The sequence below is a fragment of the Lithobates pipiens genome, unplaced genomic scaffold (genome assembly GCF_037356315.1).
Source record: "Lithobates pipiens isolate NorthernLeopardFrog02 unplaced genomic scaffold, aLitPip1_a1.2 Scaffold_16, whole genome shotgun sequence".
In the NCBI taxonomy this organism is placed as follows: Eukaryota; Metazoa; Chordata; class Amphibia; order Anura; family Ranidae; genus Lithobates; species Lithobates pipiens.
The window spans coordinates 265646736-265674674 of NW_027507748.1; the positions used below are offsets into that span (position 1 = coordinate 265646736).

General features: G+C 45.0%; 1 protein-coding gene across 1 annotated transcript in view; it reads left to right on the forward strand.

Moving 5' to 3' along the window:
• Positions 1 to 27939, forward strand: part of LOC143982549 (tetraspanin-18-like) — a 132036-nt gene that overhangs the window by 14174 nt on the left and 89923 nt on the right. The gene's annotated exons all lie outside the window — the stretch shown is intronic.

The window sequence follows — 27939 nt, forward strand, 5'->3', positions numbered from 1 at the left end:
ATCGAATTTGTTAATTAATTTGCCTGCAAAGTGTGTGACTAAGAGTTACTTTATATTACATCTTTATTATTATTATTATACAGGATTTATATATAGCTCCAACAGTTTATGTAGCGCTTTACAATATAAAAGGGAGACAATACAGTTACAATACAATAAAATGCAATAGCGTTAAGAGGGCCCTTCTAAGAAGAGCCTTGATTGTAATAGGGTGCGGCAGGCGGTACAAAAGGTTGTAACTGTGGGGGATGATCTGATGGAAGTGGTAAAAGATTAGTTGGAGGTGTGATAGATCTCCCTGAGGAGATAAATATTCAGGGGTCGTCTGAAGGCATCCAGAGTAGGAGATAGCCAGACAGATTGAGGTAGAGAATTCCAGAGGATGGGAGAGGCTTTGAAAAAATCCTGAAGACGAACATGGGAGGAGGCGACAAGGGAGCTTAAGAGCAGGAGGTCTTGAGAGGAGCAGAGAGGACGGTTTGGGGATGGCTTTGTATGCTGTAGTTAGCATTTTGAATTTTATTTGCTGGGCAATGGGATGGCAGACACTGAGCAGTTGGTAAGGTAGTTGAGTCTGGCAGCAGCATTCATGATAGACTGAAGAGGCGATAGCCTATGGATAGGTAGACCTATCAGGAAAGAGTTGCAATAGTCAAGGCGAGCTATAACAAGTGAGTGAATAAGTAAGATGTTACAGAGGTGAAGTCTACAATTTTTTGACAACCTTTGAATTTGTGGCTGAAAACACAGGTCAGAGTCTAGGATTACACCTAGTACCCAGGCATGAGGGGAGGGATTGATGGTTGCATTAGTAATTTTGATGGGAGAGTCATTAAGGGGGCACAGGTCGGGGGTAATATTATCAGCTCAGTTTTAGAGAGATTTCGTTTCAAGAAATGGTGCGACATCCATGTTGATATGTTCATTTGTAAGTTAGTAATGCAAGAGGAGACTGAAGGTGTAAGATGAGGAGCAGGCAGATAGATTTGGGTGTCATCAGCATAGAGCTGGTATTGAAAGCCGTGGGAGGTTATTAAGTGACCAAGGGAGGAGGTGTTTATAGGGAAGAGAAGTGGTCCAAGGACAGAGCCTTGGGGGACCCCTACAGACAAGTGCAATGGGGAGGAGGAGACAGAGTTGTAGGTAACACTGAAGGAGCGCTGTGATAGGTAGGAGGAGAACAGGATAGAGCAGAATCTTGAAGGCCAAGGGAATTGAGTTGATTGAGAAGGAGTGAGTGTGTCAGAGAACCACCATAACAAATGCTCGTTCCCTTGTGCCAGCTGCCAATCTCCGTTCCTCTAATGCCAGTGCGCGTGCACGGAGTCTTAGACAGAGACAAGTGAGGCCTGGATCGGGTAAGCGCAATGGCGCATCCATACGAGCGATTGCGCATTAGCATGCACACACGCATCCCGTGTTCCCGGACTTCAGTCTTCCGCCTGCAGGCACCTGTACCCTTCCGTTGCACTAGCAGTTCCTGTGTGCTGTAAGGTTTGTGATAGTACAATCCAGCCACATGGAGCCCAAAAGGGGGGCCTCACCTTTGTAGGCACTGTGCCAACAGATCGCAGCCCTTACCCAGGCAGTCCAAGGCCTACAAGATGGCTACCACCAACTTGGGTAAAGAGTGGAATCTGTCCACTGACATTCTGCCGGACCACCAAGAACTGTTTTGCCTGGACATTATCTCCTCACCCCTTTTTCCAATCATTTTGGGGATGCCATGGCTACAAGCCCATAACCCTCAGATTAATTGGGTTACCGGCAAAGTGGTTTTCCAGTCTTCCTACTGTCTCCACAATTGTCTTAAGACCGTTCACCATGCAGCTCCAGCTATTGGCTGCTTAAAAGCCGTATCCAAATCCCAAGAACTCATCCCATCTGTATATCATGATTTTTTGGATGTATTTGACAAGCAGAAGGCGGACACTCTTCCCCCTCACTGTGCATATGACTGCCCAATTGAACTTTTACCAGGGGCAGAAATTCCATTCGGAAGGATTTTCCAACTTTCAGAGCCTGAACTCCTGGTCCTAAAGGATTATGTCAATTAGAATCTCAGGAAGGGGTTCATCGGACACTCCTCCTCTTCTCCAGCCGGTGCAGGAATATTTTTCGTCGAGAAAAAGGACCACTCACTCCGCCCATGTGTCGATTACAGAGTTGAATCAGATTACTGTCAAAATCGTTATCCTCTCCCTCTGATTCTGGAGTTGTTCCAGAGACTCCTTTCTGCAAAAATATTTACTAAGTTGGATTTATGAGGTGCCTACAACTTATTCAGGATCCGTGAAGGGGATGAATGGAAGACGGTTTTCCGGACTCGCTTTGGCCACTTCGAGTATCTCGTTATGCCCTTCGGACTATGTAACACACCAGCCACCTTTCAGCATTTCCTCAATAACATCTTCAGAGACTTCTTAGCCCTTGTACACACGGTCGGACATTCCAACGGAAAATGTCTAATCGGACCGTATTGTCGGATAATCCGACTGTGTGTGGGCTCCATCGGACTGTTTCCGTCGGAATATCCAACCGACAAAGTTTTAGAGCTGGGCTATAAAACTTTTCGACAACATGATCCGATCGGACTTTGTCCGATTGTGTGTAGAGAATTCCGATCCGACAAAGTGCCACACATGCTCAGATGTGTATGCAACACCAGTTTCGGACAAAATCCGTCGGACAAAATCTGACGGATTTTGTTGTTGGAATGTCCGACCATGTGTACAAGGGCTTAGAGCTGGGCTATAAAACTTTCCAACAACATGATCCGATCGGACTTTGTCCGATTGTGTGTAGAGAATTCTGATCGGACAATGTGCCACGCATGCTCAGCTCAAATTCCTAGACCAAAGCTATTGGCTACTAGCCTGAACGTAGTCCCATCGTAACGAAATAACGTCATCACATTCAGAACGATCGGATTTTCCGACAACTTTGTCCAACCGTGTGTATGCAACAAAGTTTTCAGACAAAATCCGACGGATTTTGTTGGCGGAATGTCCGACCGTGTGTACATAGGCTTAGACTTGTTCATGATTGTCTACCTGGACGACATTCTGATATTCTCAGTTTCTCTAGAATTACATTGTGACCATGTGAAGCAGGTCCTTCTCAGGCTAAGAGAAAACGGACTTTATGCTAAGGCCGAGAAATGTGAATCTGAACTGCAGACCATTCACTTTCTGGCCCTGGTAATCTCAACTGGGGGTATGGCAATGGAACCTCAGAAGGTTTCAGTTATAATGTCCTGGCCACCTCCAGCCGATAAGAAAGGGTACAATGCTTCATCGGGTCCTCTAACTTTTACTCTAAATGTATTAAAGCGGAGGTCCACCCTAAAGTGGAGCTTCTGCTCATTGGAACCCCCCCCCCTCCGGCGCCACAATTGGCACCTTTCAGGGGGGAGGGGGGTGCAGGTACCTGTACAGTACAGGTATCTGCACCCACTTCCGGCGTAGATTCTGCAGAAGCTACGCCCCTTTCCGCAGAATCTATGCCCCTTTCCGAAGGTCCCCCGCTGCCTGCTGGGAAACACAAGGATCCCAGAGACAGCGGGGACCATCCTTATTGCGCAGCATGACTCGCGCATGAGCAGTAGGGAATCGGGAAATGAAGCCGCAAGGCGCCACTTCCTGATTCCCATACCCAAGATGGCGGCGGCAGCACCCGAGAAACGATTGAGAGATCGGCTTCGGGTGCCGACATCGCGGGCGCGCTGGGCGGGTAAGTGTCATTATTTTAAAAGTCAGCAGCTGCAGTATTTGTAGCTGCTGGCTTTTAAAAAAAAAAACGGCGGACTCCCGCTTTAAAAACGTCTCTGGTATCATAACACCCATCACTCAACTCACCAAAAAGCAGAACCATTCAGAAATCTATTCTAATAACTTAGCGATCTACATAGATTTACCTGGTTGGGTTGCAGTGCACAGTCTTTTTACACTGCCCTGAGTCCAGTGCCAGAGAAAATATAACTTTTATCTGCAAGCTCATTGCACCAGCACTGCATATGTTACTGTGAGATACACCCTGTACATACTGTGGGTGTATTCTGCTCTTCCAAAAACACCCATTTAGTGCAAAAAAAACTAAAACTTTGCAGTGTTTTCTGCATATGTGGAGGTGTGTGTTACACAATTTATATATTTTTCTTCTATTGTGCTATTCAAAAAAAATATATAATTTAGGGCAAAAACTTTTTTTTTGAATAGCATTTTCGGCATTTCTCTAGCTCTGAGATACACCGTTTACATACTCTGAGTGTATTCTGATATTGCAAAAACACCCATTTAGTGCAAAAAAAAAAAAAACTTTGCAGTGTTTTCTGCATATGTGGAGGTGTGCGTTACACAATTTATATATTTTTCTTCTATTGTGCTATTTAAAAAAAAAATTTAGGGCAAAAACATTTTTTTGGAATAGCATTTTTGGCATTTCTGTAGCTCTGAGATACACCGTTTACATACTCTGGGTGTATTCTGATATTGCAAAAACACCCATTTAGTGCAAAAAAACAACAACTTTGCAGTGTTTTCTGCATATGTGGAGGTGTGCGTTACACAATTTATATATTTTTCTTCTATTGTGCTATTCAAAAAAAAAATTTAGGGCAAAAATTTTTTTTTGGAATAGCATTTTCCCCATTTCTGTAGCTCTGAGATAAACCGTTTACATACTCTGGGTGTATTCTGCTATTGCAAAAACACCCATTTAGTGCAAAAAAACAACAACTTTGCAGTGTTTTCTGCATATGTGGGGGTGTGCGTTACACAATTTATATATTTTTCTTCTATTGTGCTATTCAAAAAAAAAATTAGGGCAAAAACATTTTTTTGGAATAGCTTTTTTGGCATTTCTCTAGCTCTGAGATACACCGTTTACATACTCATATTCTCTGCTATTGCAAAAACACCCATTTAGGTCAAGATCCTAAATTTGGAAAATATGAGGAGAACATCAAAGAAGGGACGTGGCTCCGGTCGTTATGCTGCTGGTGGAGCTCCTGTTGCAGGGAAAGGACGTGGTCGATCTGTGCCAGCTACACGCACAAGTGAAACACCTTCCTCAGGTGCGAGTAGGCAACAGAGCCTGCAGCGGTATTTGGTCGGGCCTAATGCGGCTGTATGAATGTTGAGGCAAGGACAAGTACAGGCAATAGTAGATTGGGTTGCTGACAGTGCCTCTGGTTCCTTGACATGTCTCCCACCCAGTCTCCTGATGAAAGATCAGAGTTGGCACCTGCAGCCGATGTCCATCAGTCTTTCACATCACCCCCTTGCAAATCAGCCAAGCAGTCTGAGCCCCAAATCATGCAGCAATCTCTTCTGCTTTTTGATGTCTCTGTTAGCAGGGTTTCCCAGGGCCATCCACCTAGCCCTGCCACAGACGTGGAAGAGATTGTGTGCACCGATGCCCAACCCAACCACTTCTTTTTCATGATGAGTACATGGGAGGACCATCGGAGCAAGTCTCGTATGATGACGAAACACAAGTGCCAACTGCTGCTGCATTCGCAATTGTGCAGAGGTGAAGACTGGGTGGAAGATGACGTGGAGGACAATGAGGTCCTGGACCCCACATGGAATCAACATCATGCAGGTGACCAGTGTAGCTCAGAGGAAGAGGCGGTGGTCACACAGAGCCATCAGCACAGCAGAAGAGGGAGCAGGGTGCAAAAGCGGAGCGTCCGTCCCCTAGACTGTACGCCTGCTACTGCCCAACACAGCAAGGGACCGAGCACACCAAAGCCAGGTCCAAGGAGTTCCCTAGCGTGGCAGTTCTTCAGACGATGTGCTGATGAGAGCCTGAAGTGAGGCATAAACGTTCTCAACCTGAGCACAACCTGCATGACCAGGCACGAGCTGCAGTGGAGTAGACACCTCAAAAACCAAAAAAAGTCTCTGGCTCTTCCTACTTCCTCTTCTGCTGCAGTCTCGGCCTCTTCATCCACCTCTGTAATGACAGTGGCACCTGCCAACCCGCAAACAGAGGATCTGCCAGCAACACTACCACCTGGGTCACCAACCATCTCCACAATGTCCCAGCTCTCTATCTCCCAAACACTGGACAGGAAGAGGAAGTGCCCCCCTGAATGCCAGCATTTCAAAATTCCTCACCTTTGAAATGCTGTTATTCCGTCTGGTGGAGACGCAGAGCTTTAAAAGCCTGATGGCATTGGCTGTCCCACAGTACGTCGTGCCTAGCCGCCACTACTTTTCCAGGCGAACCATCCCTTCCCTGCACAACCAAGTGGGGGATAAAATCAGGTGTGCACTGTGCAACGCCATCTGTGGCAAGGTCCACCTAACTACGGATGCGTGGACCAGTAAGCGCGGTCAGGGACATTATATCTCCCTAGAAGCACACTGGGTAAATGCAGTGGCGGCTGGGCCTAAGGCGGATAGCAGTTTGGCGCATGTCCTTCGAGCATCGAGGATTGCAGTGTGCTTCAGTTTGTCTCCTGTTGCTAACTTCTCCTACTCCACTTACTCTTCCTCTACTGCCTCCTCATCCGGTCAGCGTAACAACTTCACCACCAACTTCAGCACAGCCAGGGGTAAACAACAGCAGGCAGTTTTAAAACTTTCCTGTTTGGGGGAAAAACCCCACACTGCGCAGGAGTTGTGGAGGGACATGGAACAACAGACCGATGAGTGGTTGGTGGCAGTGAGCCTCAAGCCCGGCCTGGTGGTGTGAGATAATGGGCGAAATCTCATAGCAGCTCTGGGCCTAGCCGGTTTGACGCACATCCCTTGCCTGGCGCATGTGCTGAACTTGGTGTTCCAGAGCTTCCTTAAAAATTACCCCAATGTGCCAGAGCTGCTGCAAAAAGTGCGGGCTGTCTGTGCGCACTTTTGGCATTCTCACTGTGCTGCTGCTCGCCTGTCAGCGCTGCAGCGTAACTTCGACCTTCATGCTCACCGCCTCATATGTGACATGCCCATGCCCACAAGGTGGAACTCCACCTTCACATGCTGGCCAGACTGTGCGAGCAGCAGCAGGCGATAGTGGAGTTGTTTCATCTACAGCACTGCGGAACAGCACCACTTCACCACCAATAACTGGGCCTCCATGCGAGACCCGTGTGCCTTGTTGCGCTGTTTTGAGTACTCCACCAACATGGCCAGTGCCGATGACGCCGTTCTCAGCGTTACTATCCCAGTTCTATGCCTCTTTGAAAAAACGCTTCGGGCGATGATGGAAGAGGATGTGGCACAGGAGGAGGAGGAAGAGGGATCATTTCCAAGGCTTTCAGGGCAGTCATTTACAAGTGGCTATGAGGGTGGGTTCCTGCACCAACAAACGCCAGGTACACAATTGTCCAGCAGCAAGGGCACAGTTCTGCAGGATGATGAGGTGGAGGATGAGGAAGAGGAGATGGAGGAGGAGGAACCATGTTCACAGCAGGGTGGCACCCAGACCAGCTCATGGCCATAACTGGTGCGTGGCTGGGGGATACAGAGGACACAGACGATACAGCTCCCACAGAGGACAGCTTTTCGTTGCCTCTGGGCAGTCTGGCTTACATGAGCGATTACATGCTGCAGTGTCTCGGCAATGACCGCCGAGTTGCCCACATTCTAACTGGTGCTGATTACTGGGTGGCCACCCTGCTGGATCCCCGTTACAAGGACAATATACCATCCTTAATTCCCTCACTAGGGCATGATCGTAAGATGCGCGAGTACAAGAGCACGCTGGTAGACGCGCTGCTGGTGGCATTCCCACCTGACAGCGGGGCTACGGTGGAAGCACAAGGTGAAGGCAGAGGAGGAGGAAGAGGTCACCAACCCAGCTGGGGCACCGCCAGCACCTCAGAAGGCAGGGTTAGCATGGCCGAAATGTGGAAAAGCTTTGTCAGCATGCCACAAGAACCAGCACCACCAGCTGAAGTCTTAGCAGGAGGCAGCATTTCACCAACATGGTGGAGCAGCATGTGTGCACACGCTTACATGTACTGAATGACAGGTCTGCTCCCTTCAACTTCTGGGTCTCAACATTGGGCACATGGTTTGAGCTTGCCCTTTATGCCTTGGAGGTGCTGGCCTGCCCTGCAGCCAGTGTATTATCTGAAAGTGTATTTAGCACGGCAGGGGGCGTTATCACAGACAAGCGCAGCCGCCTGTCCAGAGCCAATGTGGACAAGCTCACGTTCATTAAAATGAACCAGGCATGGATCCCACAGGACTTGTCCGTACCATGTGCAGAATAGACATGTAACTGGTGTTCTGACAAAAACTGTCTGGCCATCGGATAGTGTCCAGCCCGAGGACAAGGAGATTCCGAAAATCTCGGAAGATGAATGGCGCCTGTGCAGTGAGTGCAGGTTCAAGCCCCACCATCCAAGTGGACATACGGTAGCACATAGTAACAGGGCCCCACACGGGATCGCTTTGCTCGCCACGCTTCGGGCACGGCCTCGCTTCGCTCGGCTTGAACCTCAGATGTTGTGCCTTGAACCTGGACTCACTGTGCAGTGCCGTTCGTCTTTGGAGATTTTCTAAATCCCCTTGTCCTACATACTGAGCAAGCACAGTACAGGGCGGACACTATCCGACGGGGGACAGAATTCAACACATCACTGGCCTTACCCAGCCATTGTTGTATTTTTGAACCAGTGTTGGCTACCTCGTCCTCATCCACCGCCACCTGAACCTCCTACTCCATATGAACCTCGTCCTCCTAGGTCAAGATTATAATTTTAAATTTTTTAAATTTCAAAGTATTTTATTTTCCCACTAGCTTATCCATTAAATTGAATAATTTTTTCCAGAAAGGGCGTATTCTGGGGCATTCCCACCATATGTGTGGCATCGTGCCGTTGAGTTTCTGAGGTTCTTAATCACTCCCTGTACCTCTTCTTCTGCGAAGGGGGCCTCCAGCATATATATATATATATTTTTTATTTTTTTTATGTTATTTTAAGTTATTTCCCTATCCACATTTGTTTGCAGAGCACTTGCCATGCCCTTAACAACATTGTGTTGCCATTTGCAGCCCTCTAACCCTATCCATTACTTTTTTAGAGCCATTGAATTCAGTGGGGTTTGGGGTCAAGTTCGGGTCCCGAACTCAAACTTTTTTATGAGGTTTGGCTGAACCCATCAAACCTGAACATCTGGGTGTCCGCTCAACTCTAGTGAAGGGTATTGCCGTTAGAGTGAGTGGAAGTGGGTTTCCATTGGGTTAGGTCAAAAGATGAAGCAAAAATAGATGGAGTCACCCTTTAAATGACAAAGTTAGCCAAACCCATTCTATATTTTAATCAGATCATATAATTTGGTACCCTCAAACTTGTTCTTTATAACTGTATTCTTTCGTAGGAAAAATAAAAAAAGTGAAAAACAACAGATTTTTGACTCAACTTCACTCAATGTTAAAAGAGGAAAAATATTTTCCAAATTATGACTGCCATATATTAATCCTGAAATATTATTTTATTAGATCATAAAAAATATCTAACATCTACAAGACACAATTAAAAAAGAAATTTGTCCAAGTAGTTAATTAAATTAAAAAAAGGACAAACATAGGCATTTCTTGTTTTACAGAAGGGGGCCAGTTTGTAGGTCTTTTTGTATACTACTTGGGGAATTTTCTATTTTATTGTGTTTTGCTTATATTGTATGTTTTATTTAATAAAATAATATTTGAGGATTAATATCTGCCGGTTCCAATTTGGAAAATATTTTTTACAATTATAATGGATTTGAGTCAACATCAGGCTTTATCATTTTTTTTTCTTGGAAGAATTATATATTATACCAATGGCTTCAAAAACGCTGCCTCTACAGGAGCAGCTCAATGTTATCCAATTTGTCTATGCACATCAGGATGTTTAGATGCACATTTTAAGCTCAGCGTTTATCGGCAGTTAAAAAAAAGTCCCTCTGGATTGCTTTTTCAAGAGAAATTTTCTAGAAAAAAACACTAAACGCATTTACAAAAAGCTCAATATGGGTGTTTCTTTTCTGTCAAAAGAACTGTCAGTTTTTCAAATCCAGTGTGTAGGGACCCTGGGAGAATTTTCGTAAGGATAACATTGTTGGATTTTAAGGAACATTGTGATGGATATGTTTGCAATGTTTTTGTATTTTAAAGGATAAGTTAACCTTTTCAGGCAGAATTTCACTTTTCATATTAAATAAAAGAGTGCTCCAATGCCATTTCTGGCCCAGCCATCCCAATGTGCTTTTCTTTCACTTACCTTATCCACAGGAGGTTTAAAATCTTGTCAGTTCATTTGAATTTTTAAAATGATCTTCAGATTCCATCACTTCCAGTAGATTGTCTCTCAGCATTCATTTCCTGTAGGTTATCTTCCAGAAGCCTTCACTTCCTTGTTGCATCATAGAAGAGGGCATCATAGGGTGTGTTCACCAGTCTGGATCATACCTCCCTCATCACAATACTACCTTCCACCCACTTTCTATACAATCTGATTGTACAATCTTCCTAGATTTCCCATCAGCTATGTAGTACATGGGCCTGCCTGATACAAATTGAATGGATTAGTCAGGTGTGTCCTCCTATACCATTGTTCAAGTAAATCTGAAGGAAATTGTACAGAGATTGTACAATCAGATTGCATAGTGTATGGCCATCTTTATACAAGAGACACTCAGTTGTCAGCCCTTGGTCACATCTACACATAGTGAAAACTTATATTCCCCCATGCATTTTTGGGGTGTTTTTGAGCATTTTCATTCGTCACACCTAGGGCAGCCCTACACAGGACAATCGCCCTAGAGAAGTTCCAGAACTTTTTTTGGAGTGGAGCATGGTGCGTTACCACATTTTTTGGTGCATTTTGCTGCACTTGGGGAGCCTTTAACATGTAAGGTCAATACAAACACTATGAACATTTGCTGCATTTCTAATACACATGACAGAGTGTGCATTTTCTGTGTGGTTTGCCATGCATTTGGAAACACAGAGATGTGAAGGGAGCCTCATTGTTCTTGTTCTTGTGTAAATGCACCAATTTCACTTTCAGGTCCCATTCACACCTAGATTAGTGGAAGCGCATATTTTTTGGCTTGTTTTACCAGTGACACACATAAGGCAGCCCGTTGATTTCAATTGGCTAGGCTACACATAGAAAAGTAGCTCATGGGACGTTTTGGTGTGTTGCGAGTTGCATGATTTTTACTGCGTGTTTTGCTGCATTTGTCACCCATTAAATGTACCAAAACAATATAATAGGAGGACACACAATCTATTTAATCACTCTGTATCAAATCAGGCAGGCCCTTGCATTACATCAAGGATGTCCTGAGGGCTGCATGTGACCCCAGGAAGTTTAGTATGCAGCCTGAGCCAGGCAAATGCATGCGTGGAGAGATGACGAGGATGCTGTACAAACAAAGTTGAAGGGCGCGGGATGTGTGCCAATGAATTCAGCTAGTAAACTCCCTCCTGTGTCTTACTGGTTTCTCCATCCCAAATCTACATACCAGCAAGTGATGAAGCTTTCTAAAAAATACATCAAGGGCTAAGGTAAGGCCTCATTCTCAAGATTAAACACATCTTGCATTGTTCTGCAACCAAGGTACATTAATGGTATATTGATACATAGGGGAGCTGGATCTTAGAAAAAAAGGTGAACTTAGCCTTTAACTTTGTAGCACCCTGGGGTTTAGTCAGGAAGCTCCTCACAAATTTACTTGCCAAGAGTAGTTATCTTGGTCAATTGATAGAGATCTATTGATTTCTCTCTAAGTTTTGCCTTGGCCTTTTGCGCTTTTCTCTTCTCCCACTAGGTGGCAGGGAACTTGGTGGTACTAGATATGAGAAGGGCAACCCAAGGTCAGGTTATAGGTGTATGAGGTATCTCAGCCAATAAGCAGGGGTTTTCTTGAATCCCTTGGCCTGCTGGGAGAACCTATATATCCGGGTGAGGTCAGGTGTTCTATGTTCTGTGCCACCCAGACGGCAGTGTCGTATTGCCCCGGGCTGCTAGGCTGGAGATTGGGCCTATCCCAGGGGAATCTGGATGCCAGGCTGTGTGAGGGCCTATTCAGAAGTAAGAGTGCAGCACAAGGTTAGGACTGTGGCTTGCAGTCCAACTGAAAGTGACGGTTCTATCGGCCGGAGAACCTGTCAGTAGTCAAAGCTAGAAGGGAAGCTGTAGCCACAATGGGACCAACCACCTTTACCAGGGACCACAGTGAGTAACTGAAGAAAGTACCGGAACCATATTCTCACTGAATGGGCACGGTGGAGAAATGAAAAGCGGTGATAAAGTCAGGGACCAAACCCGCCGAGGAGATTCCTTCAGGGACCGCACCGGTTAGCAGAGGTGAAGCTTGAGAAGTATCTGGAGTGCCAAGCTAGGGACCCAGTAGGGAGGCGTGGATGGCGCTTGAGGGAGATACCACCGTCAACCTTGGAAGAGCTCAAGGGATTCAGAGTCAGTGAATCGGTGGGCCTAGTGAGAGACCGGGAGCTCAGTGTTGAATAACTACAAGAGGCAGTTGTATTGGAGCTAAAAGAACTGTTACGTTTGAGTTAGGAACTGCTAAAGGACTGTAGCCATAGAGACAGCATTCCTGCATGTGCAGAGGTAGTGCCTTGCTGGGGCCTTTCCCTGAACGGCTGTCCTCCTATTGAAGTCTCGGAGTCTACCAATTGGATCTATACTGTAACTACTTAAGGGTGTCCTGGCCCTCTTTCCCCCAAAAATACAAAAGGGACTGTCAAAAGAAATAAAACCTATTTTGCATCTAAGAAGTGTCTGGTGCCCAATGACTTTCGCCATCTTTGCACCCACTATGTCTCACAACCCAGTACATATTGAAGGATCTCAGCTATCTTTGGCCTTGGAGGTCCTCCTTAGACTGGACAAGTCCGGAGATCTTGCTACAACTTGAATTAGCAAAACAATAAAAGATTACAAGAAGTAGGTTAGCTCTAAATTGAATTAATGTACCAGTATATTATAATTCATTAGTGGTTGAGCAAAGTTGGTTTAGTAGGTTACTCGGCACATTCCTTCCAAGTCTGTTTAATTTTTTAAAGAATTATGGCTCAAACAATACCAGTTATTTGTAATTATACACTGCACTTGCCAGAAGGTATTCTCTAAGTAGACAAATGTTGCAACAGGAAGACTGTGTTTACTTGGTCAACATGGTTACCTTAGTCACGTCACATTGTCAATTACTGTGTACACTGTTCCATCTACTCCACATATATTTATTACTGGCATTACTTTTTAATGATTCGTGCTGTTTATTTATGGCACCCGTGTTCCTGATAACACATATTTTAGAACACAGTTTAACACATTTTTTTTAAATCATTTAGTGACAATCACTGTTTTAGACACTTTACCCACACTCAGTTTTATATCAGTTGCAAGGCACATATATCCTCATTAACTGAATGTGAACTTTTGAAATGTTTAAATACAGAGCAGTACGTATAGGAAGCCTATACTCCTCTAATGTAATGCCCTTCCTACAAATATGCATTGTTTCCCACATTGTAAAAAAAAAAAAAAAATCAATAGGGACACTTTTTTGTCTGTAGGCGGAGTCGTATTATAATTAGGGGGTGTGGTGTAGCGAGGAAAGGAAAAATGTGGTGTGAAGCTCGCCACGGGCATGGTTCAAACAAATTATTGGGTGTGGCTTAAATGGGGCATGGCTCAAAGGGGCTGTGGTTTGAGTCTGAGATGAATGAGGGATGGAGGGAGAAAGTAAAAGGGAGGGAAGGAGAGAGAAGGAAGGAAAGAAAGAGGGATGGAGGGACAGCAGACCCAGATCCTACACCACAATAGCAAAATGTGTATTCCATAAAGTTTAACAATCAGCAGATAAAGATACTCCAAACACCTGGTGTTAGTGCTTCAATCGTCCTGGCACCATGGTTGGTATAGTATCAGGATGATTGAAGCATATTATTTATATTATTACATTCTAATATAATATGAAATAGTTCAACTCACCATAATGCAGTATCAGTGTGAGCCCTGAGCGTGTCACTTGCCATGTCGCCTCCCACCAGATGCCATCAGGTGTCCCCAGCAGAGTCCTTCCTTACACCAGACATTCCCAGCAGAGTCCCTCCTTACATCAGCTGCCCCCAGCAGAGTCCCTCCTTACATCAGGCATTCCCAGCAGAGTTTCTCCTTACATCAGGTGTCCCAGCAGAGTCCTTCCTTACACCAGGCATTCCCAGCAGAGTCCCTCCTTACATCAGGCATTCCCAGCAGAGTTCCTCCTTACATCAAATGTCCCAGCAGAGTCCCTCCTTACACCAGGCGCCCCCAGCAGAGTCCCTCTTTACATTAGGTGCCCCCAGCAGAGTCCCTCCTTACATCAGGCATTCCCAGAAAAGTCACTTCTTACATCAGGTGCCCCCAGCAGAGTCCCTCCTTACATCAGGCATTCCCAGAAAAGTCCCTCCTTACATCAGGTACCCCAGCAGAGTCCCTCCTTACATCAGGCATTCCCATAAAAGTCTCTTCTTACATTAGGTGCCCCCAGCAGAGTCCCTCCTTACATCAGGCATTCTCAGCAGAATCCCTCCTTACATCAGGCGTTCCCAGCAGAGTCCCCCCTTACATCAGGCACCCCCAGCAGAGTCCCTCTGTACATTAGGTTCCCCCAGCAGAGTCCCTCCTTACATCAGGCATTACCAGAAGAGTCCATCCTTACATCAGGTACCCCAGCAGAGTCCCTCCTAACATCCTGCATTCCCAGGAAAGTGCCTCCTTACATCAGGTGCCCCAGCAGAGTCCCTCCTTACATCAGGCATTCTCAGCAGAGTCCCTCCTTACATCAGGCATTCTCAGCAGAGTTCCTCCTTACATCAGGTGTCCCAGCAGAGTCCCTCCTTACACCAGGCATTCCCAGCAGAGTCCCTTCTTACATCAGGCATTCCCAGCAGAGTCCCTCCTTACATCAGGTGCCCCCAGCAGAGTCCCTCTTTATATTAGGTGCCCCCAGCAGAGTCCCTCCTTACATCAGGTGCCCCAGCAGAATCCCTCCTTACATCAACTGCCCCCATAAAAGTCCCTCCTTACATCTGGAATTCCCAGCAGAGTCCCTGCTTACATCAGGCATTCCCAGCAGAGTCCCTCCTTACTGATGTAAAGAGGGACTCTGCTGGGAATGCCTGATGTAAGCAGGGACTTTGCTGGTGGCCCAGCAAAGTCCCTCCTTACATCCTGCATTCCCAGCAAAGTCCTTCCTTACATCAGGTGTCACCAGCAAAGTCCCTCCTTACATCAGGTGCCCCCAGCAGAGTCCCTCCTTACATCGGGCATTCCCAGCAGAGTTCCTCCTTAAATCAGGTGCCCCCAGCAGAGTCCCATCTTAAATCAGGTGCCCCCAGCAGAGTCCCTCCTTACATCAGGCCTTCCCAGCAGAGTCCATCCTTATATGAGGCTTTCCCATCAAAGTCCCTCCTTACATCAGGTGCCCCCCGCAGAGTCCCTCCTTACATCAGGTGCACCCAGCAGAGTCCCTCCTTACATCAGGCATTCACAGCAGAGTCCCTCCTTACATCAGGAGCCCCCAGCAGAGTCCCTCTTTATATTAGGTGCCCCCAGCAGAGTCCCTCCTTACATCAGGCATACCCAGCAGAATCCCTCCTTACATCAGCTGCCCCCATAAAAGTCCCTCCTTACATCAGGAATTCCCAGCAGAGTCCCTCCTTACATCAGGAGCAACTAGCAGAGTCCCTCTTTATATTAGGTGCCCCCAGCAGAGTCCCTCCTTACATCAGGCATTCCCAGCAGAATCCCTCCTTACATCAGCTGCCCCCATAAAAGTCCCTGCTTACATCAGGCATTCCCAGCAGAGTCCATCCTTATATGAGGCTTTCCCATCAAAGTCCCTCCTTACATCAGGTGCCCCCAGCAGAGTCCCTCCTTACATCAGGTGCACCCAGCAGAGTCCCTCCTTACATCAGGCTTTCACAGCAGAGTCCCTCCATACATCAGGTGCCCCCAGCAGAGTCCCTCCTTACACCAGGTGCCCCCATCAGAATCCCTCCTTACATCAGGTGTCCCCATCGGAATCCCTCCATACAGCAGAGTCCCTCCTTACATCAGGTGCCCCAGCAGAGTCTCTCCTTAAACCAGGTGCCCCCAGCAGAGTCCCTCCTTACATCAGGCCTTCCCAACAGTGTCCCTCCTTATATGAGGCTTTCCCATGAAAGTCCCTCCTTACATATGGTTCCCCCAGCAGAGTCCCTCCTTATATCAGGCGCCCCCAGCAGAGTCCCTCCTTACATCAGGCATTACCAGCAGAGTCCCTCCATACATCAGGTGCCCCCAGCAGAGTCCCTCCTTACACCCGGTGCCCCCAGCAGAGTCCCTCCTTACATAAGGCGTCCCCAGCGGAGTCCCTCCTTACATCAGGGGCCCCCAGTGGAGTCCCTTTTTACATCAGGTTCCCCCAGCGGAGTCCTTGCTTACAACAGGTGCCCCCAGCAGAGGACCTTCTTACATTAGTGCCCCCAGCGGAGTCCCTCCTTATATCAAGTGCCCCAGCAAAGTCCCTCCTTACATCAGTTTCGCCCCAGTGGAGTCCCTCCTTAAATCTCAGGTGCCCCCAGTAGAGTCCTCTGGCTCTGCCTCTCGTCAGACACAGACCGGCAACAGGACACAATCCGTGCAGCTAACTGGATTCAGTGTACAAGCGAATTGTCTACTTGTACACTGAAGAGAGAAGACTGCACGGCTCCCCTCTCCACTTCACAAACGGGGAAAGAGATCTGCTTGCCGGAAAGAGATCTTGCGGCGGCTATATTATCGTAGCCAGAAGCTGCACCCGTGCAAAAAAAGTCCTGATTCCCACGACAAAAGCAAAATCCTGGAATTTTCCTAGGAATGCACTCAGATCGGGACGAGGGTCCAATTATCGGGATTGTCCCAGGAAAATTGGGACTGCTGGCAAGTATGAAATATGTAAGCAGAAGTGTGTGAATACTAAAAAGTGAGGGGACTGCTATTTCTTTCCTATGAGTTGTACAGGAGATTCCTTACCAGCTTACCAAAATGCACAAGTGGTTAAACTGCACTTTCAGTAATTTTTAAGTTTACATGGATAAATTCCTGATATGTCACATTATGCAACATCTGCATAATTCAAATTAAGATTTTATGATTATCGTTAATAAGCCATAAGCTTGAACTCCAGACAAGTAACGTTGCCTAGGCTGAGCTAATGTAATACATCTTTTGTAGGCAGGATGAAGCATTTCTTCAGTCTCCGATCCTCCAGTGATCTAACTGTAATATTGTAATTTGTCCAAAGTTGAGAGACTGCAGCAAGGGGCTGATCTGTGTCAGACATTTGAACTTCCTAAACACAATGATTTACATGATTGTATCATCTCAGTCCCAGAAGTAGATACTGACAATGGACAATAGCTTAACAAAGATGCTGCTGTCCTTCTGGAGAGTAGAGATGTAGTCAGTTTAGGCCCAAGCTGTGGTCTCAGACACTCACCTGTTGTGGTGACAATTCATAAACGTCTCCCTCCTCATCCTCTACTTGTGGTGTGGATATTTCCCCTTCTTTAGGAGGTGGGGGGTCCCTCATATGTTCCGAGTCTTTTCTCCCCATTAGAATAAAAAATCGGTATACTTAGCACACTGATATTTGAGGGCAGAAATAGGAATATTGCTTGGAAGTGTTGTACAATTGTCTGTTTTGGCAGAGTTCCAAGCGGAAGAACATTTTATTTCCTTTCTAAAGCTGGAATACTTCCCTGTTTTGTTAAAGTATCACACATGTAGAGACCCCTAGTATCCACTGGAGCACCTGTGTGGGACACCCTAAAAAGTTTGTTCTGGTGTCCCACACTAGTGCTCCTGCATCCAGATGTGTAAACAGCTGCTGAGTGTCCTCTCCTTACACTGAATCTAGTTCGCATTTCATTCTAGTTACAAACCCATATAGACAACAAATGTATATTAAATCAAATAGGCCTGAACAAATGTAGTTAACCTGCATCTGCCAAAAGCATCTTATAGGTGGGTGAACGAAAGATGTTTCCTACGATCGATTACTGTGCCCATGAACATGAAAGTTGCCATTTTAAACTGTACAACAGTAAAGAAAAGCACATGGAGCACCATGCAAGTAATAATAATAATAGGAACACACGACAGGTACTTACTTTTTATAAGCAGTTTCCTGATCTTTCTGTACTGATCATGCTCCCTCAATTTGAGGTCTGGCCATCGTTTCCTCAGTTAATCCTTGGATCGTCGTACCCCAAAATTCCTGTGCAGACTCTTCACAACTTTAGTCATGATCTTGGCCTTTCTCACATTTGGGTTTGGGTAAGTTCCATGCTTCCCGTCATAGTCGGTTCTCATCAAGATGTCCACCATCTCTATAAAGGACATATTTGAGGCTTTAAATCTCCCTCGGGATTGGGCCGTTTGTGGCTCCGACCTTTCGTCGTTGCTGCTCTCCTATGCATGCACCTGTTGTCTCTCCGCCATGTGTTCTCCCACTGCGCTGAAAGAGAAGGGCCAGGGAATATACTAGAAAGAACGTCGGGGGCGGGCAGAGATTCATGCACGCGCAGTGTATATAAAGCAGAACACGCATGCATTGTACGTACGATCTGTGAGCGGATCACAAAGATATAAAATGTAACCGGCTGAGCAAAATAACACAGTCAGAACAAGCACAGACAAGGGGAAGACCACACACTAACATGCATACATAAAACATAAAACAAAAAACAAATGTCCGGATGTCGACAAAATTGGTGCCAGTCCAGCCCATGCGCTGCTAATATGCGCCAATGGGTGCTAAGTCTAACGGCAGGATTGGCAACAATTTCCCCGGGGGCTCCAGCCAGCTAGAAGCGGGAATGGCAGAGGGCTCAGCAAATAATAATATGCTATAGACGTAGTGACACAGCCATCAAGAGTCCAAAAAATGAGAATGCAATGGTCGCTCTGAATGTATTGCAGTACACTTCATGCATGGGAACATTCTATAATTGCGTAGTCATCCGATAAACACCGGAGTACAAAAAATTCATCAAGGAAAGTTTGCTGATAAGGACGTGGATATATATCACTTCTAAATGTACATCCACAAGCTGTGCAATCTCATTGGTTAACAGTCATAGATAATTCTCCAGTCAGAGGAAGGGGGGGGGGGGTGATGACAGAGAGAGGGGGTGACAGAAAGATTGGGGAATGAGAGATAGGGAGTGAGAAAGAGAGAGAGAGGGATGATAGAGAGAAGGGGTGAGAGAGAAAGCGAAATAGAAAGGGGTGAAAGAGAGAGGTAGGTGAGAGAGAGGGGAATGAGAGGATATGTGAGAGGGGGTGAGAGAGAGTGGTGGGAGAGACATAGAGAGGAGGGGGATGAAAGTGAGAGAAGGTGGTGAGAGAGATGAGAGAGGGGCTGAGAGAGAGAGGGAGAGGGGAGTGAAAGAGAGGAAGATGGGTTAAGACAGAGAGAGGGGGTGAGAGAGAGAGGGGGTGAAAGAGGTTGAACTGGATGGACTGGTGTCTTTATTCAACCTTACTAACTATGTAAAGAGGGGATGAGGTGAAAGAGTGAGAGAGAGAGAGGCGTGAGACAGAAAGAGAGAGCAAGAGGGGAGTGAAAGAGAGAAAGAGAGGGGGCAAGAGAGAGGGGGGAGTTAAAGACAGAGAGAGGGGTGAGAGAGAAAGGGCGTGAGAGAGAGAGTGATAGGGGAGTGAAGGAGAGAGAGATGGTGAGAGAAAGACAGCAAGACTAGAGTGAAAGAGAGAGAGGATGGGTGAGAGAGAAAGAGTGGAGTGAAAGAGAGAGGGGGTGAGAGAGAGCGTAAGCGAAAGGGGAGAAAAAGAGAGAGAGAGAGAGAGAGAGAGAGAGAGAGAGAGAGGGTTGAGAGAAAAGGGGAGTGTTCAGTATGCCTGATACTCCCAATAGGATCGCCATAGTACTTGCTTCTGCCCTCATCTCACAGGCACCCTGCCCCACCCCCCCGGGCGCGGTGGCCAGCCAGCAGGGGAGAAGATGCAGCAGATCCAGTGCTGCAGATAAAATACAAAAGGTTACTTGAGGTGTGTATTGCTTGACAGGGCACAGCATCAATGGATCCCCCTGCCATTGAGGCACCTCTGTACACTGGATGGCACTGGCGCATAGGGGCATGTGGTGTACCCAGGCAAATTCTGTGCACATGCCTATGAGATGGCCCAGATCACAAAACTAGCCAATCATAATTACAAATACTTTTCAGGTAAAACAGTTCACACATTTATATGTTAATCGCTTATTTGGCTTTTTGTGTATAGTCCTCCTATACTTTTAGTTTTTATCCAACATGCAAACAATTCACCAACTGAAAGTAAGTGAGTCAGCACTGACTGACATAAGATGGTATATCTACTGTATATATGTATATACAGTAAATGTGTAGATTGAAAGACACAAGAAAAAGGCAAAAGTCCATGTAGTCCATAATCTCCTGGAAGTTGATGGTAACCAAAAGGGAACAGGGGTCAATTAGATGATACAGCAGGTGGTAAATTGGGAAAGGTACACACAAGCCGGCAGCTATTATGGAGGTATGGGATCCCTAGAGACAGAAACGAAAGGAGAAAATGGTGCCAGTTCAATCTAGGTAAAAACAACAAAAATTTATTAAGTATCCACTTACATAAAAGAAAACTTGCATGCTGCATGCAGAGGTGATGTGGTGTGCTGTTCACAAGGACAGTAGGCAGGACGCACTGGAGGGCAGCTGTAATCGCAGGTTGGAGCCCACTGGGAAAAACATCAGGGGCCGACTGCGTTTTGCAGTGGCGGCCCGTCCATAGGGGGCACCTGGGCACCACCAACCCCCCCCCCTCCCGTAGTAAAAAAAAAGTAAAAAAAAATTATTTAAACATGTCCCTTTAAGAAAAAATAAATTAAAAAAAGGTCCTTAAAGAGGAGCGCCACCTGCAAAAAAAATATTAAAAGTCAGCAGCTACAAATACTGCAGCTGCTGACTTTTAATAAATGGGCACTTACCTGTTTCAGGGTCCAGTGATGTCGGCAGCAGATGATGAGCAATCGTTCGCCTCTCCGCTGCCCCCGCCGCCATCCTCTGTCAGGGAATCGGGAAGTGAAGCGCTGCGGCTTCACTGCCCGGTTCCCTACTACGCATGCGTGAGTCGCGCAGCGCATTGAGACTGGTCCCCGCTGTGTCCTGGGAACTGTGTTTCCCAGAACACAACGGGGGGCACAGCATCTGTGGCTAGCTGCAGCTAGCTATTCCCAGAAGTGGGTGCAGATAGCTGGATTATACAGGTATCTGCAACTCCCTCCCCCCTGAAAGGGGGCAATTGTGGCACCAGGGGGGAGGGGGAGGGTTCCGATGAGCAGAAGTTCCACTTGAGGGGTTTCCATAAAAAAATAAAATAAAAGTCAGCAGCTACAAATACTGCAGCTGCTTTTAATAATCGGACACTAACCTGTTCCAGGGTCCAGCAATGCGGGGATCGACCCCCCTCCATTCGGGACTGCAACTGTGGGCACCCAGCTGGACACCCAGCTGGGCACACAGCCGTGCACCCACTGCGCATGCGTGAGCGGCGCTGCGGGCCGTGATTAGCCACGCAGTCATCTGGGACATTTTACGTGTCCCAGATGACTGACAGGAGGGAGGGGGCAGAGCTGAGCCCTTCACGTGCCATGGTGAAGTGATGTCACAAGCCCAGACACTGAAGGAGGCAGACTATGAGGGACCCCCTAGCAACAGGCATTTAGAGGTGAGTTAAAAAAAATCCCAATTTTTTTTTTTTTTTTTTTTTTTTTTTAGAAATTAAAAAAAAAAAATTCTGTGCAACACCACTTTAAGCGTACTGTGTCCTGGCACCAGGCGCAGTGCAATATGAGAAGCACCACATCTATGCAATCACGAGATTGCAGACGAGGTGCTACATTTGCTGCCAAAAACTCACTCTGTAGCGCAGTCGATCGCGCCACAGCTTCCAGCATGATGGACTGGCCGAGCGGGTTTTACTTTCACCTAGGACATGAGCGGCGCTTTCTCTTCTAGTTCCACTAGTTCAAACGTACCACCTGATGCCTGAGAGGATTATCAAGAGGTAAGCAGAAGCTCGCCATGCCTTCCCATATTTGAATTTTACATGGTCGACGACAGCACAAATCCCCCCCCCCCGCGCTTATCAACTATATTTAACTTTCGGATACATGCTGCTGCAATTTGGTTGGACACAAGCTGCTGTAATTGATGGTGACACATGCTGCTGCAATTTGGTGGTGACACATGCTGCTGCAATTTGGTGGTGACACATGCTGCCGCAATTTGGGGGATGCATGCTGCTGCTGCAATTTGGTGGGACACATGCTGCTGCAGTTGATGGTGACACAGGTTGCTGCAATTTGGTGGTGACACAGGCTGCTGCATTTTATGTGACACCGGCTGCATGTAAGGAGGGACTCTGCTAGGGGCACCTGATGTAAGGACGGACTGCGCTGGGGACACCTGATGGCATCTGGTGGCAGGCGACGTGGCTAGTGACACGCTCAGGGCTCCCACTGATTCTGCATTATGGTGAGTTGAATGATTTCATTTTATATTACGAAATAGCTGGAAACCGTGGTGTCAAAATGCTCACATGCCACTGTGGGTTGCAGCTGTAGCAAAGCGAGACAGCCGCAACGCGATTCCAAGGCCCCATCTCCTTCCTGGATGAGGACAATATATACTACCACGCTGGAACTAATCAGAGAGGGGATGGGCATAACAATCCAGCCCTGATTAACACATCGCTGGATGTCAGGAAGCGATTTGATGGGGGCATTGTTAACCTTTAAAATCTATATTTCTGATTTATTAATCAGAAGATATGATATGGGTTTAAAAGAGAATTCTATTGACCAGGAAAAGAAATGTTTAACATAACACCATTTATTAGAGTAAGTTACAGGTCTATCTAATATACACAGAAAATATCTATAGTCTAAGGTCTTACATCAAGGAAGAAAATACTAGGTTGAAATATAATATTTACATGCAGGAATACAAAGTATATTCTCTACGACAGTATATTTAGTCACAAGCATACAAGCATATTTAGTTACAAGCCACACCTTAACCATAATTACCCATCCTTACAGAGTTCCACTCTTGACCACTGGTTCCCAAGAAAGAGACTCTTCCCTCCCCTTGGCTTTGGGTAAATGCCTTCATGCTGATTCCCCATTGGCTGCCTTAGCTTGGATCATGATTGGAGGGCTCACTACATAAGCCGGCCCCCTTTCATGCAAATCCTTGTGACTAGGAAGAAGATTTAATTGGATTTCCCCAGGAACTTAGCAATTGATTATGGTTGCCTCCCTTCATTGCATACCCCAGCATGGGGTCCTTTGAAGTGAGTAGGTGTAGTACAATGCATCTGGGGGAAGGCATTTTACCTGGCTTTCATAGCCAGCCAAATGAGATCTATTTCTAATTACAATATTTTACAGATATTAATGAAGATTTCACATAAACTCATAAGGCAACAGATGGCCCCTTGTGGCCAGTTGAGAATATGAGACTCGGCCACACATAGAATAATGGTTTAGGTGTAATCTTCTTTAATATTTGGAACGTTTGGCTTTGCCCTCTGAAATGAAATAAAAACTCTTTGAGGAAAAAAAAACCTTTAAACTCTCCATCTCTACAGTTCACATTTCTGGATCCTAGTATCGGTAGTCCTCACTTTTTCTGAATGTAATAAGTCCATAATAAAAATCATAGGATACAAAACACAATAAAAAACACGAGAGGGATAAAAAAAAAAAAACATGAGGATCCTTGTTCTCAACCGTCCAATAATGATAGTGCGAAAGTCAATAATGTCAATCTGGTCATGTTGCCCTTGCTTCTGGGACAGCCTCCCATGGTAATTCCCGGTGGATACCGCATACAGTAATGGCCTTTGGATCAGCTTTCCCGGCAAAGATTATACTTTGTTAATGTGGACAGAGGTAGAGAAAGAACACCACAAGTACATTTGAGACACATGCATTCAAATTAATGCTTGTCTGGTAAGTCTGAGCAGTTAGGACCTTTTATTAGAATTACCATAGATATACTGCGACATACTGATGAGACTCCTTTCTCAGTGACATGTGTAACAATTTAGTTACGCCCTTCAGCCAGGTGTCTGATTTCCACCCCCCATCTTTCTTCCTCCATGGTCATATGCCTGCAAGTAACTCTGTTCTGCCTCTGCTGTATACCACTGTGTGTCTGTGTATGACCCTTCAAGTGTCCAGGGGCTCTTGTTGCCATCGCAACTCACCACTAACTCCTGTTACTGAAGCTGTGTTCAGCGCAATATTTGGCCATATCGCTCGATCCTTGGCTACCATGTGTAGCTACTGTACGAGCCCTGCCTTTAGCAGGCTACGGAAGAGGTCATCACTTTAAGAGTTCTCATTGCAGATTAGGCAGTGTCGCCTACGCAGACAAACATGACTGGATTTCAGAATACAGATAGGTGTGATGTCACCAGTCACTAGTGGCTTCAGGAAAAATCAACCTAAAATACTCTTAAGTACAAATGTACTATACTCCCTGCTAGTTGCCAATCACTATGAGTCTCACAAGTCCCAGTATATCTATATGATATTCACGCAATGCTCTTTGAACTGATTATGGCACAAAAAGGAAAACTGAGCAACATAAAAAAAAGGAAAAATGATCAATGACCACATCTGATGACTACCCGATATTAGAACTGTAGAGAGGATTGTATGTCACATATACACAGAAAATAGTCACATGGCTGTTGCTAAAGCCTTATGTTACTATTGTCATGATAATAGCTACAATGACCTAAAGTTATATAAAACAATTATCCAATGTCATAAGAGAAAAACAAAAACTGTTGGATACTCGACCCATCCCCAAAATGCTAAAGGGAAGCTTTTAATATTCTATATCAACATTTGTAATTGCTTTAAATGTTCTCCATATAATGTTCCCCATACTCCCCTCTTTTTTTTATTTTTTATTTCACCATAGGCAAGCCAAACTGAAGAATCACCAAAAAAAATTAAAATAAGGTGATATAGGAAGTAAAGAAAAAAAATAGTTTTCTTTAAGAGAAAAAGTTGAAGGAGAAAAAAAAACAATAAAGAAAAAAAAAACTATTCAGATTGAATGCTGCCTCAACCTTTAATTTGTTAAAGAGCCTTGAATCTGTAATTGTGTTAAACAAAATGATTGAATCTGCTTTCAAACATTGCGCAACACCCTCTCTCGGTGGTGATTAACATATTAATTGACTCTCCGTGCAAAACAATTTGCAAGTCAAGCAGGCCACAAAAATTTGTATTAGAGAGAGCAGGACCTCTGTTTATTGAAACAGACCGCCCCCACAACATTTTTTTTTTTTTTTAGAATTTAGTTAGACCTGACTGTAATTAATTCCATTCAAGGCTTCTCCTTAAAACCAACATAAAATTATGTTTTAAGGTCCTTATCTGTGTTTCACAATACTTTGCCCCGTCTGAGTCCAATCATCCATCCTTGTTTTGGGCAGTTACCCTAAAATACAAAACTTAAAAATCATTAATAACACCTCACTGTACCTCTCTGAGAGGTTCATAATGGTCTAAAATAGTAGTGGATGTTTGGAACAGACTTCCAGCCAAGGTCATGAGTCTATACTTTGACAGACCAAATATGGAAAAACTGGGAGGGTTTGTAAATACTTAAATTCTAAAATGACAATATGTAGATCTATAACCTTCACACATATTAGCATCACATGAGTTAATTTGGAAGGAAAAACAAAACCAAACACAAGACCTACTGAATCCATAAGATGCCATAAGGTGCAAAGTAATGTATCATGGTAGTTTCCGAGTGTCAGAGTGAAAGAACTTTCACTCTAAGCCACAGGAAGGGAGAAAACAAAGATATACACAACATCCCTATAGTTCCTCCTAGTTATAGGGATTGAGATTTCATATTTGTGCACAGGTTATTTATTCGCAAGTACATTTAAACTTGTAAAAAAAAAATTATAAATTGAAACTGGTACCAGTATTGAGCTCATTTCCAATGAAAAAAAAATTATAAAATAATCATAAACAGTACAACGCATGCGCATTAGTGTGATCACACTTATTTATGACCATAAAGCAATGTTGAGTACACCCCCTAAGAAAAAAAAAAAAATCTTTGTTTACACATGGACAGTTCATACCCATGCATTCCATCACTCACACATACACATTCATTTCGATTGCATCCCATACATCCTGGATAGCACTTTGGTATTTGCAAATGAATTGTTAGGCGTTTCTGGCCTCTGGGAGAATACAAAGGAAAGTGAGAGGAAGAGAGAAAAAACAAAAACCAAAAACAATGGACTGTTATACCTTACCTTTGTTAGGCGTGTATTTACGCATATGTACAGCTAATTTGTATGGACATATACTTTCCTGAATTCACTTAAACCTGCAAACAGATTACTTTGTAGAAGACAGTTATTAATCTTTCCCCCTTTTTATTTATTTAACCTATTTAAAGTAAAACAACAAATTAAAAATACATCATTCTTATGTGTACATTGGTAAATGGACAATGACATTCCCACTTTGATCTAATGAAACTAAAATGCCATAGACCTCTACAACGAATTTATATGTTGTATTTCATCCCCGCTTTTAGTGTACTGGTTTGGTTTGGACGAGTTACTCCCTCCATTTTTCAAATTCAGGGAGTCAATGACGTTTCTTTTAAAAGATTGGAATTCTTTCACAAATTCATCCCGTTCCTGTTTAATTTGCCTAATCTCCCGCTGTAACGTCTCATTCTCAGCCTTAATAGTTGAGGAAGGGATGTATGATTTTGTATTTTCATATTTATTACTCCTAGGCCCTTCCCCCCAGCGTGGTGAGTACACTTCTATGTCCCGCCTCCTTGTTGTATATTGCTGATGTTTAAATATCATTTCACCAGAAGACAAACAAAATTGAGAAATGTGGCCTAATAACCCACAGGTATAGCACTTTATCTTTTGTAAAGTATTAAAGCGTCTCTTAACAACTGGTGTGGTTTTAGGCTGAGAATCTTCAATGGCTAAAACCTGATTAACTGCTTTTCCTGGTTTCATAATAGATCTAGGGGTACTTACAAAAGAACTCTCACCTTTCAATGAGTTGTTGAAATTAACGCCTACTCCAGACGGAGCTAGTTTCCTGTTGTCTGTATAAATACTAAAAATGGTTGCATTACAATCTATGTTATGTGTAGATTGCCCCCGCTGCCCTGGGCTGGGAGATGCCTTAACCTGGTCACTATGCCTTCTCACCCCTGAGAGCTCCCCCCTCTGTTGCACATTGGTTGCGTGTGAAATAATGAGTTCATTATTTTTAATTTTGCCAATGTTGGGGAACTTGTCTTGCTTCTCATTTGTGGATATCTGGTCCCCCTTGTCTGGTGGGTATGTGACCATGGTGCAACCTCGATTTTCTTGTGGCTCTGCGATTTCTCCCATCGCCACAGGAAAAGTAGAATTAGAATCCATATCCTCCTTTCCCCCAATTTCATAGGCACAAGTAAGTGCCATAGCATTACCATGTTCGCATCTGCTGGCCATAGCTGCCCGTCCTTTAAGGATTGAAATTGTTTGTAGCAATTGTGACATTGTAATATTGTTATTGTAGATTTTCGCTTCAAATTGCTGTATTTTAGCATTCATAGCCATGCAAGCTGCATACATGCCTGCCAAGGCTAGACCTTTGAGCTTTTTCTTTTTGTTTGTTTTAGCTTGTTCCTCAAATAACTCCTGGACATAAGTCCAAGGAGATGCTTTTAACTTAGCATCACAGGCAAATTTATTGCTCTTGTGTTTAAAAGTATAAGTTGCTACAAAAGTTTCTAGACAAGACATGGCAGACATTACCAAGCTATACAATGCACAATTTGGAAGCTATACAA